This window comes from Gorilla gorilla, chromosome 1 (assembly GCF_029281585.2).
Source record: "Gorilla gorilla gorilla isolate KB3781 chromosome 1, NHGRI_mGorGor1-v2.1_pri, whole genome shotgun sequence".
Lineage (NCBI taxonomy): Eukaryota > Metazoa > Chordata > Mammalia > Primates > Hominidae > Gorilla > Gorilla gorilla.
In genome coordinates, this window is record NC_073224.2 from 188,968,907 (window position 1) to 188,985,412 (window position 16,506).

Sequence of the window (16,506 nt, forward strand, 5' to 3'; positions counted from 1 at the left end):
TGTAACCTTTTCATTGAACAAGCTGGACCTGGTACAGTACTAGCACAAAGTAATTTTGTTCTTTCTCACTGATTTCTTCAAGCCTACTCTCTCAACTTTTTTATCTCCATTCCTGGATGACATCTCAGGCAAGCTTCACAGCTTTGTTGGTCACTTTTAGTAATTAAAAAACAAAAAAAAAAACAACAAAAAACCTACCAGTTAATCAAATGAAGTCTCTTTTTTAAAATAAAAAAAGTCCAGTCCAAACTCTCCTACTTCAAACTGTCATGCAATTTAAATTTATCCTGTACACAGTTTGGCCTGCTTTCGATGTAATAGCCTTAGTTGGGGAGAGTGACATAATTGACTTCTTCTTTACTTCACCACTTTGTGCTTCCACTCCTACTCCCCCATTCACAAGACTGTATTTTGGATTAGAACAAGGGAGACGGAGGAGGTAAGGGGCAGAAAAATCTCACTTGACTGATGCAGTTATAATCTGCCTCCAGGGTGCTCTTTGTGGGAGTTGCACAATCAGTGGCTCTAACTTTAATAGAGCACTTTTGTGGGCTTCTTTGGAGACCCCCTCTTTTAAGTTCCCTGGGTATTTCTCTGTTCTCAATGCCTATTCCAGCATATTAATTACAACTCCACCCAACATTATTTTTAAAAGAATCTTCCTTAGTTAAAAAATAAAAAATAAAAATCCAGCCTTAGTTTCTGGCAGTCCACCCATCTGCCTTGTCCCTCTCAAGAAGACCCAGTCTGGCTCTCCGGCACCTTTCTAGGACAGGGATAGAAACTGAAGCCAGACCTCAATAAGTTGACAACAAGATTTTCTTATACTTATTCTGAGTATAGCACCTTAGCATTCAATAAATGCTAAGTTTTGTTATACCTCAGTGCCTCCACTAGAAGTCAAGGGGTGGCCCAAAACTCTCAGCTTAGCAAGACTTTCTCTTGCACTAATTACTACTTTACTATCAAAATCTTCTTTGGGACCTTCAGGAGTAATCTTGTCTTGCCATTTATCTCTGTTATATCAATCACTACAAAAAGTCAGTTCACAGGTCACCCCTCTTACCCCAGATATAACCTCCATTAGACTATGCATATTTCATTACCTGACCCCTTTTCCCACCTATCTCTGCTACTCACTACCATATTAACAGCCTAGATCTTGTCTTACCTATAAACTATAACCTTTCTCTAATTTCCCTAATCAATTTCATGCATGTCAGTCTCTAACCATGATCTCCTGTCTTTCCACTCACTCCCTTTAAGCTCCTGACTTTAATAATTCTCAAAGTCACCTGAGACTTAGACCCTATTGCTCCTATGACCTTTTACTTGTCCTTCATCCCACTTATGACCTCACACCATTCTTACCTACTTTAAACTCTATGGTTAATGATTATAATTGTGTGGAGGGCCACACAACCTGCCTTGCATTCCTCTCACTTTGGCAAGACTAGTTAAATTACACTCTCTACCATTATTCTCACATAGCTAAATGTGACTGGAGAGGAACATAACAATATGGCCACTCTCACTTTAAATTTATCACCACTAGTCTCAAGTGGGCCATTAATGCTTTTCAGAAATTGTACTATATTACTCTACCACTCTCATAGAGAACTATTCATACCGTCTGTCACCTCAGATCTATAACTTTTCTCCCTCCCCTCTCTTCCCCTCACTCTGGACTGTGCTTGCCAAATGGGCTAAGCATGCTTCCATGATGTCTGGAGAGGGCCCTAAGGCAGAATGCAGGCTCACTGGAGGAGGAAATGGCAATGTGAGGTGAACTGGAATGGACTAACACAGATGTGGCTGAAATCAAGAGATGGCCTGTGAATATGTAACATGAGTGCCAGAGACATCTGCTACAGAGGGAGACATGTCATTGTTATAATAATTATTCTGAATTAGGAATGAAGTTGCCTAAGCCATGAGTGGTGGCTCACGCCTGTAATCTCAGCACCCTGGGAGGCCGAGGCAGGAGGATCACTTGAGGCCAGAGTTCAAGACGATGGTGAAACCCCGTCACTACCAAAAATACAAAAATTAGCCAGGCGTGGTTGTGCATGCCTGTAGTCCCGGCTATTTATGAGGCTGAGGGAGGAGAATCGCTTGAGCCAGGGAGACAGAGCTTGCAGTGAGCCAAGATGATGCCACTGCACTCCAGCCTGGGAGACAGGGCAAAACGCTGTCTCAAAAAAAAAAAAAAAAAAAAGGAATGAAGTTGCCTTAGTACAAGAGCAGCTAAATTTGGAATCGATATATTTCAGCGGTTAGCCTTTTTCTTTCTCAAAATCAAATTTAGTTTTTGGTTAAGATGCAGTGGGAATATTTATTACATTTTTATTTATTGATTTTCTATTACATGAACTGACCTTGAGGAATTTACAATCTATTTGAGAGAGAAAAGATAATTCTTATTTGTAAGATACAAAAATTGGTGAATGATTCAGAATGAAATATAAAAAATAAGTCCCATGAATTCAGGTGTAGATTGTTCAGGAAATAAGAACACTTTAAATGTCATTGTAAAAATATTAAATTGTTATTACTATAAGTAGTGGTATACGTAGTATGTTTGACACCAGGATTGGACAATTTTGTTAACACATTTCTCCTCTAGATGACAAGATTATCTAAAATAAAAATCAGAAAATGAAATGAATAATCATAATGGCCAGAAAATAAACAGAAACAGTGAAAATCTTCTTTTGTTCAAAACAGAAAAATAAATATTAAAGTAAGAAATAATGCAAAAATTACAAATTAATACTTTTTAATTAATTTAGTTTTTAAATGGGAAAGAAAGGCTGGGTGCGGTGGCTCACGCCTGTAATCTGAGCACTTTGGAAGGCTGAGGCAGGCGGATCCCGTGAGCCCGGAAGTTGGAGACCATCCTTGGGAACCCTGCCTCTACAAAAAACACAAAAATTAGCCAGGCATAATGGCACACACCTGTAGTCCCAGTTACTCCGGAAGGTGAAGTGGGAGAATTCCTTGAGCCTGGGAGGTCAAGGTTGCAGTTAGCCAAAATCATGCCACTTGCACTCCAGCACCTGCAACAGAGTGAGACCCTGTGTCAAAAAAAAAAAAAAAAAAAGTAAGTGGGAAAGAAACTTATACTTACATAACTTACATATTGGTCTGTTGCAGTAACAAATGACATTTTCTTGAGCCTTAATTTCTATATATTTGTCAATGACTTCATCAAAGTTAATCTTCACATACTCATATTCAATAGACAGTATAGCCAGATTTGTCAATCTGTCTTCACTTACTGTTGATTGAAGAACTTTTTATTAATTTTAATTTTGAAAAGTTTTCTTCAAATGAAGTATCCTATCTACAAATAGGACGTCTTAAACAAAAAGCACGTTTGTGGCAGAGATTCATAGCAATCCCCTCTCACAATGAAGTTTAAAAATTCTATGTCTGTTTCTTCAGGATTGAGTGGCTTTCAAATGTTTCTGTGTTTTAAATTTTAGCTGTTAAACACAGATAACTCCACGGAGTCATGTAAAATAACAGAATTAAAGTAACTCATGTTGTTTCTTCATCTTTACAATCTAGTATCATTATTTATACCAAGTTTACTGTTTAAATGCAGGGGTTAGAGACAAGAACAGCATCTGCAGTGAGCTCAAGCAATTCTGAACCATTATGAACTTACTCAGAACAAATGTGCAGCTGAGTATGATTGTGTCACAGGCTGACTCAGAATAAACTTCCATGTAGAATACGTTGTTTAAGTAATTAAAAATGTGCTAATTGGAAACATGTATATATTGTTAAAACTCATAGTGTAACTGCACAATTGTCTAGAACTTAGACCAACAAAACATTTTGAGGAGAGGGTATTTTATCACTGACATAGTTTAAAATTGCTGGTGCATGGTGATAGTAAAAAGTAGATCTATCTTCAGTCAGTTTTATTACTACTTTCAAATTCTCTACACTTAGCTTACCTCCTTAATGCATTCATTCAGAGCAGACTACTCCCACCACCCAATCCTTGGCACACCACTGACTCTAGGTAGGTTTCTAGTTTTAGTCTAAGCTATATCCCTATTTCTGGTATTTAGACTTAAAAGACCAGTGTATTAGGCCAACTAGGAATTTGCATGAATTGATTTGCATGAAGTTTGGAGAGGAGGAAGAGGTCATAAAAATAGCAGGGTGACACCAGGTGCTGTGGTTGCATGCCTGTAACCCCAGCTACTTGGGAGGCTGAGGCAGGATGATCTCTTGCGCCAGGAGTTTGAGTCTAGCATGGGCAACATAGCAAGACCCTGTTTTAAAAAATTGTTTTTAAGTGAATGTAACAATTGGGAAGGTAGCATGGGAGTCCTAAAGAATGGGCCCCCCTAATGAACTTAAGTTTGAGCCCCTTAGGGACCAGTACTCCAATCTAGAAACCGAATAGGCTATTTTTATTTTTTAACTTTAAATTTTTAATTTTTATGGGTACATAGTAGCTGTGTATATTTACGAAGTACATGAGATGTTTTGATACAGGCATGCAATGCATAATAATCACATCATGGAAGATGGGTTATCCATTTCCTCAAGCATTTATCCTTTGTGTTACAATCAATCCAATTATATTATTTTAGTTATTTTTAAATGTACAATAAAATTATTATTGATTATAGTCACCCTGTTTTGCTATCAAATACTAGGTCTTATTTATCCTTTCTATTTTTTTTGTACCCATTAACCATCCCCACTTCCCTCCAATCCCCGCTACCCTTCCCAGCCTCTGGTAACCATGCTTCTACTCTCTGTCTCCATGAGTTCAATTGTTTTGGTTTTTAGATCCTACCTGTAAGTTCTCACTTACATGTGATGTTTCTTTCTGTGCCTGGCTTATTTCACTTAACATAATGACCTTCGGTTCCATCCATGTTGTTGTTGCAAATGACAGGATCTCATTCTTTTTTATGGCTGAATAGTACTCCATTATGTATAAGTACCACATTTTCTTTATCCATTCATCTGTTGATGGACACTTAGGTTGCTTCCAAATCTGGATCATGTGATAGTTCTATTTTTAGCTTTTTGAAGAACCTCCAAACTGTTCTCTATTTTCGTTTCACTAATTTACATTCTCACCAACAATGTACAAGGATTCCCTTTTCTCCACATCATCACCAGCATTTGTTATTGCCTGTCTTTTAGATATAAGCCATTTTAACTGAGGTGAGATGATATCTCATTACAGTTTTGATTTGCATTTCTCTGACGATCAGGGATGTTGAGCATCTATGCCTGTTTGTACGTCTTTTTTGTTTTTTTTTTAAGACGGAGTCTCGCTCTGTCACCCAGGCTGGAGTGCAATGGCATGATCTCAGCTCACTGCAACCTCTGCCTCCCAGGTTCAAGGGAGTCTCCTGCCTCAGCCTCCAGAGTAGCTGGGATTACAGGTGCGCGACACCACACCTGGCTAATTTTTTTTCTTTTTTTTTTTGGTAGAGATGGGGTTTCGCCATTTTGGCCAGGCTGGTCTCGAACTCCTGACATCAGGTGATCCACCTGCCTCGGCCTCCCAAAGTGCTGGGATTACAGGCATAAGCCACCATGCCTGGCCTGTATGTCTTCTCTTGAGAAATGTCTATTCAACTTTTTTTTTTTTTTTTTTTTGAGATGGAGTTTCACTCTGTCGCCCAGGCTAGAGTGCAGTGGCGCAATCTCGGCTCACTGCATCCTCCCCTCCCGGGTTTAAGCAATTCTCTGCCTCAGCCTCCTGAGTAGCTGGGATTACAGGCACCCACCACTATGCCTGGCTAAATTTTTTTGTATTTTTAGTAGAGACAGGGTTTCACCATCTTGGCCAGGCTGATCTTGAACTCCTGACCTCATGATCCACCCGCCTTGGCCTCCCAAGTGCTGGGATTACAGTCGTGAGCCACCGCGCACCTGGCTATTCAACTATTTTGTCCATTTTTAATTGGATTATTAAATTTTTTTCCTATAGAGTTGTTTGAGCTCCTTACATATTCCAGTTATTAACCCCCTTATCAGATGGATAGTTTGCAAATATTTTCTCCCATTCTTTGGGTTGTCTCTTCACTTTGTTGATTGTTCCCTTTGGTGTGCAGAAGCTTTTTCATGTGATGTGGTCCCATTTGTCCATTTTTGCTTTGGCTGCCTGTGCTTTTTGGGTATTACTCAAGAAATACTTTGCTCAGACCAATGTCTTGGAGAGTTTCCCCAACTTTTCTTTTAGTAGTTTCATAGTTTGAGGTCTTAGATTTAAGTCTTTAATTCATTTTCATTTGAGTTTTGTATATCGTGACAGATAGGGGTCTAGTTTTATTCTTCTGCAGATAGAGGTCCAATTTTCCCAGCACCATTTATTTAAGAGATTGTCCTTTCACCAATGTATGTTCTTAGCACCTTTGTCAAAAATGAGTTCACTATAGGTGTGTGAATATGTTTCTGGGTTCTCTATTCTGTTCCATTGGTCTATTGTGTCTGTTTTTCTGCCCGTACCATGTTGTTTTGATTACTATAGTTCTGTGGTATAATTTTAAGTCAGGTAATGTGATTCCTCCAGTTTTGTTCTTTTTGCTTTATCCTAAGATTTGCTATTCTGGGTCTTTGTTGTTCTATATAAATTTTAAGATTTTTTTTCCATTTCTGTGAAGAATGTTATTGGTATTTAGATAGGGATTGCATTGAATCTGTAGCTTTCTTTGGGTAGTATGGACATTTTAACATTGATTCTTCCACTCCATTAACATTTTTTGATGTTCTCTTCAATTTCTCTCATCAGTGATTTATAGTTTTCCTTATAGAGATCTTTTCCTTTTTTAAGTTAATTCCTAGGTATTTAATTTTATTTGTGGCTATTGTAAATGGGATTACTTTTTTCCTTTTTTTTTTTTTTTTGAGACAGAGTCTTGCACTGTCACCCAGGCTGGAATGCAGTGGCATGATCTTGGCTTACTGCAACCTCCACCTTCTAGTTTCAAGCGATTCTCCTGCCTCAGCCTCCCAAGTAGCTGGGATCACAGGCACCCACCACCATGCCCGGCTAATTTTTTGTATTTTTAGTAGAGACGGGGTTTCACTGTGTTGGCCAGGCTGGTCTTGAACGCCTGACCTCATGATCCACCTGCCTCGGCCTCCCAAAGTGCTGGGATTACAGGCGTGAGCCACCGCGCCCGGCCTGTAAATGGAATTACTTTTTAATTTCTTTTTTAGATTGTTCACTGTTAGCATATAAAAATGCTACCAATTTTTGTATGTTGATTTTGTATCCTGCAACTTTTCTGAATTTGTTTATCAGTTCTAATCGTTTCTTGTGGAGTCTTTAGATTTTTCCAAATATCAGAAAATATCATCTACAAACAATGATAATTTGACTTCTTCTTTTCCAATTTGGATTCCCTTTAATTTGTTCTCTTGTCTGATTTCCCCAAACGGCTATTTTTAGAAATTACTCTGGGAGACCATAAGTCACAATTGGCTTTGCTTGGTTCCCAGGTATATAAAGTGAGGGAGAAGGGCATTCTCACCTCTTCTGCCCCAAATATTGCCCACTGAGAACTTGAAGAAGTTCATACTATTTTGGCACCTAAAGGATTTCTATCAGCTTTGGGGGCATCAGGAGATAATGCCTTTGGAATGAACATTAGAATATTCAAGATGCTAGGCATCAGGGCCAGTGGCAGTGCAGAGGCATCATTAAATAATACTACAGGCAGTGGGAAGTCAGGAGATTTCACTGAAGGGAGTCTAGCAGAAGAGTACTACATGGCAGATGGTAGAAGAGGGACTATTCATGATCTCACATGAGATATGCTCAGACTTTCAGACATAGCTGGGTGAGATTTTAGAGGTGGGAGATTGGAGATCCAATAATAATAATCGTAGAAATAATAATACCTAAAAAAAACCTCTTTAAGTACCCAGCTGTACACTAGATTTCTTACTTTTCACAGGATCATTCTACTCCTACAAACATACTCTAGTATCTTATATTTAGAAGCCTTCCCTTGACACTAAATTCACCTTCACCTATCACCTCATTTCTTTGCTCCTTTTCACAGCAAAATTCTCAAGCTCTTCTGCACTCACTGTCCATTCTTCCTCATCTCCCATTTACTCTTCAACCCACTTCATTTTGGCTTCTGCCCTTATTACTTCATATGTAACTGAGACTACTCTTGCCAGTGTCACCAACAACCTTAGTATTACCAAATCCAATCTTTCCTCATTCTACTTGACCTCTTTGCAGTCTTCAACACTTTTCTTCTTGAACTTTTCTTTCTTATGTCTATGACATCATTGTCTCCTGATTTTTCTCCTCACCTCTCTGGTTCTTTTTCTTCAGCCATTTATTTATTTTTTCCTGATTCTTCTGATACTTGAACTCTAATTGTTGGCATGTTCCCCAGGTTAACTTACCCAGTCCCAAAACTGTAAAGCTAAATTTTATCTCCAGGTTTAACCTCTTCTCAGAGTTCAAGACACTTATATATAACCATTTATTTGACTTTATCACTTGGAGATCTAATAAGCATCTCAAATTCAACAGGTCTAAAACTGAACTCCTATTATTTTCTGTCTTCCCTCCATCAAAAAAAAAGCCCTTTTCTTTCTTGGTTCTCTTCACAGTAGGCACTCGATAAAAATGAATAGAATGAATGAAAGAATGTTTACCTTACTACATGTCATTCTATCAGTAACCTTATACAGTCATTGTAGGTGCTATTTTTAGCCCCATCCTTAAAATGAGGGAATTAGAGAGGTAAAGTACAACTTGCCTAAGGTCACAAAGCTTGTAAAGATTCAGGGCCAGGCTTTTAATCTGTGTGCTTTTCTCTAAAGCTCACATGCTTCTTCTCTATGCCACAGTGGCTTCTATTGAAACAAGGATGATTATTATAAGTTAAGATTATATTTATGACCATAAGCTAGTATAAATTAGAAAAACATAGGTTATATTATTAATAATGATAATGATGATAACAATGATTATCAGCTTTCACATACCAGGCATCATGAGAGGCTTTTAAAAAATTAATCAAGTTTATTATTTGGGACAGTTTTAGATTTACAGAAAAATTGAGCAGATAGTAAGTACAGAGAGTTCCCTTATATCCCTGACCCGATCCATACAGCTTCCCCTATTATTAACATCTTTCATTATAGTATGGTACATTATTATAATTAATAAACCAAAAGATACATTATTATTAACTAAAGTCCACAGTTTATTCATGTTTTCTTAAGCTTTACCTAATGTCCTTTTTCTGTTCCATAATCCCATCCAGGATCCCACATTACATCTAGTTCTATTGTCTCTGTAGGCCCCTGTTGGCTGTGACATTTTCTCCAACTTTGTTTTTGATGACCTTGGCAGTTTTGAGGAGTACTGGTCAGGTTATATTGTAGGATGCCTCTCTATTAGAATTTGTCTAATGTTTTTCTCATGATTAGACAGGGGTTATAAATTTTTTAAAGGAAGATCATGAATGTAAAGTGCCATTTTTATCACACAGCAGGATTATACACCACCAACACGGTTTAGGACAGTTGATGTTGACCTTCATCATCCAACTAAAGTAGTGTTTGTCAGGCTTTTCCACTGTAAAATGTCTCTTTTTTTCTGCCTTTCCATACTGTACTCTTTGGTAGAAAAGTCACTATATGCAGCCCACACTTCAGGAGTGGAGAGGCTCCCCTTCTTTAGGGTGGAGTATCTGCATAATATATTTGGAATTCTTTGGTATGAGAGATGTATCTATTTGCTTCAATTTATCAATTTATTTAATCATTTATTTATATTAGTATGGACTCATAGATATTTATTTTATAGTTTGGGTATAGTCCAATGCTACTTTATTTATTTTGTTGCTCAAATTGTTTCACTTTTGGTCATTATGGGTTCTTTCAATGGGCTTTTGTGCCCCCTTGACATATCCCGTGTGTGTGTGTGTTGGGGGGGGGGGGTGTTTTGAAAAATTCCTTACTTACAAGATGATCCAGGTTCATCTTGTGTATTTGCTGCCCCAGTTCCTAGAATCAGCTATTTCTCCAAGAAGCCCTGGATCCTTTTCATAGAGAATAGTATTAGAAACCAAGATCTGGGCACTAAGTCTGCTCATTGCTAATGGGGTATCATTTCTTCTAGGCCTTCTCAGCTGATAGATCAAAGAAATATATGTGGGTGTACTAATGCATGTGTATACATATATCTGTAAATATTTATAAATGTAACCATTTGTATCTATATTAAGTTAAAGATGAGTTCTTACTGATATCTCCAACTCTAGTCCACTACCACATGGATTATTCTAGCCTGTTCCCCTGGCTTGTCGGTAATCTCCCACTCGGGAGAGAAATTTTATGTATATGAACTTACTTAATCCTGTGAGGTAGCTATTATTACCTCATTTTATAGTTGAAGAAACTGAGGCTCAATGATGATAAATTTTTTCAAATACATAGCGATTAGGAGGTGTAACTAAACTGGGCATGGTGGCTGATGCCTGTAATCCCAGAACTTTGGAAGGCCGAGACAAGGGGATCACGTGAGCCCATGAGTTTGAGACCAGCCTGGGCAACACAGTGAGACCACCATCTAAAAAAAAATTTAAAAAGAAAAAGAGGTGTAACTAGGACCTCTTCTGGGGGAAAAAGAACACACAGGTTGTGGGATTGAGAAGGTATATGGTTTGTGCAGTAGTACATACTGATGAGTCAGTAAAATAGATTAAAGTTATGTTGGTGTGACCCTGAATTGAACACTGATGATTTTGATATTATACCAACTGTTTAAATGTCATGCACATCTCTTGAGGAGCAAATTATTACACTAAAGATCTATTATTAATTATACGTCTCCCCATGAGTCAACTGCAAAACTGTTTAAATTTCTTTTGTATCTTTTTTTTTTTTGAGACAGATCTCGCTCTGTCGCCTAGGCTGGAGTGCAGTTGTGTGATCTCTGCTCACTGCAACCTGTGCCTCCCAGGTTCAAGCAATTCTCCTGACTCAGCCTCCCAAGTAGCTGGGATTACAGGTGCCCACCACCATGCCCAGCTAATTTTTGTATTTTTAATAGATGAGGTTTCATCATGTTGGCCAGGCTGGTCTCGAACTCTTGACCTCAAGTGATCCACCCACTTCGGCCTCCCTCTTTTCTATCTTTTAAAAGAATCATCACTGGTTCCTAAATTCATAAAGATTATTGGGCATTGTATAATTTTAATCAATTAAAGGATAACAAATGGGAATGGACATGACAGGTAATTTGTACCTCTAGTCAAATTTTTCCTGACCCAAAAAATCCAAAACAACAACCATTCTCCTACCTTCCATAAAAAAGTTATGACCTACTTTGATTTTTTTGTTTTTTTGAGTCAGAGTCTCACCATGTAACACAATCATAGCTCACTGTAACCTTGAACTCCTGGACTCAAGCAATCCTCCCGCTTTGGCCTCCCAAAATGCTGGGATTACAGGCATGAGCCACCACGTCAGGCTTGAAGTCTTAATCTTTGCTCATTGAAAAGAGGGCTTTGTGATTTAAAAGTTTGGAAAACACTGCATATATATCAACCCCCTCCTGGAAATTCTAATGTGCCTATTAAGTAACTGAGACAAAAATCAACAAAAAATTAACTTTCAAGTAAATATTTCCCAAATATATTTGTTCATAGAATGCCTTGTTTTAATGTAAGGGCGACTAATATCCCACAGACCTATATTTGGAAGGCAATGTTTTATTCATTTCATAAGAGAAGGAACTTGGGCCATGTTTTTCTGTTTCCAGAACCTAAAACGGCCTGGCACATAGTAGGTGCTCAATTAATAATTGTTTGTTAAGTAAGTGGACAAGCAAATATGTATTATCTACTATATGGCAGTCACAAGGAATATAATGGTGAAAAAATAAACATGGTCCCTGTCCTCATGTAACTTACAGTCTACTAGAGAAGATTATAAAAAAGCAAGTAAAAAGGTTAAATCTTAGGTAAGAGTTATTAATACAAAACTCTTTAGATAAAAGTTATGGAGACAAACAATGTTGAGATGAAGAATAAAGGAGGTGGAGGGAGCGTTACTTTCAAAACTAAGCAGCTAGCTTTTTAATGCATTTACTCAGACAAATCTATAGCTAACCAGAATCTGAGTATTTCAAACATCAACCTTCATTCAGATCACATATTCACAAAGATTGTATTAATCAAGGTCCTTGCATAAAACGGATGGCATACTCAAAAGGACTAAAATTAAGAGAGTTTTATAGAACTATTTAGAGGCCAGGTGCGGTGGCTCACGCCTGTAATCCCAGTACTTTGGGAGGCCCACGTGGGCGGATGGCTTGAGGTCGGGAGTTTGAGACCAGCCTGCCCAACATGGTGAAACCCCATCTCTACTAAAAATACAAAAATTAGCCGGGTGTGGTGGCGCACGCCTATAATTCCAGCTACTTGGGAGGCTGAGGCAGGAGAATTGCTTGAACCCAGGAGGCAGACGTTGCAGTGAGCCGAGATTGTGCCACTGCACTCCAGCCTGGGCAACAGAGCAAGACTCTGTCTCAAAAAAACAAAAAAAAAAAAAAAAAGAAAAAACTATTTACAGAGGTGTGGACAATATTAAGGGAAAAAAAGAAGGGAAGAGGCTGGGTGCGGTGGCTCACACCTGTAATCCCAGCACTTTGGGAGGCTGAGGCAGGCAGATCACGAGGTCAGGAGTTTGAGACCAGCCTGACCAACACGGTGAAACCCCGTCTTTACTAAAAATACAAAAAAAATTAGCTGCACGTGGTGGCGCACACCTGTAATCACAGCTACTCAAGAGGCTGAGGCAGGAGAATAGCTTGAAACCAGGAGGCAGAGGTTGCAGTGAGCTGAGATTGTGCCACTGCACTCCAGCCTGGGCGACAGAGCAAGACTTTGTCTCAAAACAAACAAACAAACAAAAAAAAAAAGGGAAGAAAAACATCTTAAGAACCAAAGATAGCCAGAAGCCATTAGCAACACCCTTAGACCTGAAGGACAAGGGAGTCAATGGGAACAAGGCATTAGGTGTCAGCTGAAAATAAATTATATTTATATCAATATAAATATAATAAATATAATAAATTATGTATAAGCATAGGTCATATGGAGGCAGCACAAACCACTTCTATATAAATAGGCCTAAATTATAATTCCATGTAGGCAAAAATTAAGATTTTGTACCTCAGCACCTATTACAGTCCTCACATATAGTGGTACTGTTGGATCTAATTTATACATGTGTATTGAATGTACAAATTGCATCCGACAGACATAACTTTCTTGAATAGCAATAATCATATGAGATTAAATGTAACGAACTTATTTCTTTTAAAGAGTTATAATTCTTCTAAAATTTTGCAGTTAAAGCAGTTACTACAGTTACATAGGGTAACTTTTATAAGACTGCGTTTCAAGTTTAGAACTATGCCCTAATTGGCAATTATATATTTCAAATGAAGAAAACTGTTCTCTTGGGGGTCTAATGAAGAAACCAGATAAATCAGCAATAGACTGAGCAGAGGTTTTAAAGGATACTTGAACAAAAATGTAAAGCAGGTCTACTTTTATGTTTAAGTGTGTGAGCACTGAATTAAAGAGCCCCTTAGAAAAAACTATTTTTGGCCAGGCATGGTGGCTCATGCCTGTAATCCCAGCACTTTGAGAGGCTGAGATGGGTGGATCACGAGGTCAGGAGATCGAGACCATCCTGGCTAACACGGTAAAACCCCGTCTCTACTAAAAATTAAAAAAAAATTAGCTGGCGTGGTGGCACGCACCTGTAGTCCCAGCTACTCAGGAGGCTGAGGCAGGAGAATCACTTGAACCCGGGAGGCAGAGGTTGCAGTGAGCCGAGACCACGCCACTGCACTCCAGCCTGGGCGACAGAGCGAGACTCCATCTAAAAAAATAAAAATAAAAATAAAAATAAAAAAAAAGAAAGAAAACAAAGAAAGAGAAAAGTATTTTTAGGCTGGGTGTGGTGGCTCACTCCTGTAATCCCAGCACTCTGGGGGGCCGAGGCAGGTGGCTTGCTTGAGGTTAGGAGTTCCACAACAGCCTGGCCAACATGGTGAAACTCGGTCTCTACTAAAAATACAAAAATTAGTCGGGCGTGGTGGCAGGCACCTGTAATCCCAGCTACTCAGGAGGCTGAGGCAGGAGAATTGCTTGAACTGGGAGGTGGAGGTTGTAGTGAGCTGAGATTGCACCACTGCACTCCAGCCTGGGTGACACAGCAAGACTCTGTCTCACAAAACAGAAAGCATTTTTGCCATATAAAGGAATTTATCATGATTGCATATAACATCAAATTGTTCTATTCTATGTCAAAAAGGATTTATTAAGTATTAATATGAATTTTTAAAAGAATAAACTGGCTCTAGATAATTTAAAATATGCTAAAAAAAGATTTGTTTAGGTTGCATAAATTAATTCACATTTGAAAACAAGCATGTTTTCTTATGTTTACACATGAGAATATTTTATAGCGCACCATAAACACTAAATGCTGTTTTTCTTTCCATTTTTCCTAGTCTACCACATATGTATAGAATTTTAATGTTTATAACAGAGAACATAAGCAATTAAACAGTCATCCCGCAGCATTTTAGCCAAAATCTATCTTTTTGCCAGTATCCATTCATCCAGATGCTTTGGGGAGAAATCATTCAATGCCCCAGAGATGGGCATGACTCAAGTTTGGCCAAAGCCATAGTGATTACATCAGAGATTGGTATACCAGCTAATTAGAGCCAGTAAGGCACGATGATGAAGAAGGTAAAAAGTCATCAGATTCATAATACATATACATATAAGTATATATAAAACATAAATATATTTTGGTGATGCAGTTGACAGAATTTGCTAATAATTTAGATAACAGACAGGAAGAATCAAGATTGATTGTCCTTAGCATTTGGGTGATTGTAGGCCGTTTACTGAGAGGAAACATGGTTTCCTGGAATGAAAGTTAAAAGTTTTATGGAATAAAAGTTAAAAGAATAAAAGTTAAAAGTTTAGTTTGGGACATCATAAATTTGAGATGCCTACTAGACACACAATAAGAGATGTCAAGTAAACAGTTGTACAAATGAGTTTAAGGGAAATTTATAATTCCTTAGGGTAGATTCCTAGTAGTAGAGTTGCTGGATCAAAGGTTATGTGCATTTTTAGTGTTGTGCTGGAGCCAATATAGTTGGCTTAGTGTTGGCTAAGATAGTGTTGACTAAGATGGCCAGTGCAACATTGAATAGAAGTAGAGTCTGCATCCTCACCTTGTTCTGATCTGAGAGAGAAACCTCAATTACATATGAGGTTAGCTGGCTGGGCATGGTGGCTCACACCTGTAATCTCAGCACTTTGGGAGTCCGAGGTGGGCGGATCACAAAGTCAAGAGTTTGAGACTAGCCTGGCGAACATGGTGAAACCCCATCTCTGCTAAGAATACAAAAATTAGCCGGGTGTGGTGGCACGTGCCTGTAATCCCAGCTACTCGGGAGGTTGAGGCAGGAGAATCGCTTGAACCTGGGAGGTGGAGGTTGCAGTGAGCCGAGATAGCACCACTGCACTCCAGCCTGGGCGACAGAGCGAGACTCTATCTCAGGGGAAAAAAAATGAGGTTAGCTGTAAGTTTTGCCTAAATGCCCTTTAGAGAATAAAGAAGTTCTATTTTCTTACTATTTTTGAGAGTTTCTTTTTCAATCATGAATTGGTGTTGAGTTTTGCAAATGCTTTTTCTACATCGATTGAATTGACCATATGGTTTTTCTCCTATACTTTGTGAATGTAGTGAATTAAATTGATTGACCTTTGAATGTTAAAACAACCTTGGACTTCTGCACTAAACTTCACTTGCTCAAACTATATTATATATTACTGAATTCTATTTGCTAATATTTTGTTAAGAATTTTTGTATCTGTTGCCAGATGCAGTGGTTCATGCCTGCAATCCCAGCACTTTGGAAGGCCGAGGCAGGCGGATCACTTGAGGTAAGATCGAGACCAGCCTGGCCACCATGGTGAAACCCCATCTCTACTTAAAAAAAATTAAAAAAAATTAGCTGGGCATGGTAGCACATGCCTGTAGCCCCAGCTACTCAAGAGGCTGAGGCAGGAGAATCACTTGAATCTGGGAGGTGGAGGTTGCAGTGAGCTGAGACCGTGCCACTGCATCCCAGCCTGGGTGACAGAGTGAGACTCTGTCTCAAAAATAAATAAATAAATAAATAAATAAATAAAATGAAAAAAAGGAATTTTTGTATCTATGTTCATGAGGGATAATCTTTTATTTTCTTGTAATGCCTGTTTCAGTATCAGGTTATGCTGACATCATAAAATGAATCAAAAATTATTTCTCCCTTCTCTATTTTCTGAGTTTGTGTAGTATTGTTTCTTAAAAGTTTGGTAAAATTAACCAGTAAAGTCATTCGTGCCTGGAGTTTCTTTTACAGGAGTGTTTTATATTAAGAATTCAATTTCTTTCTTT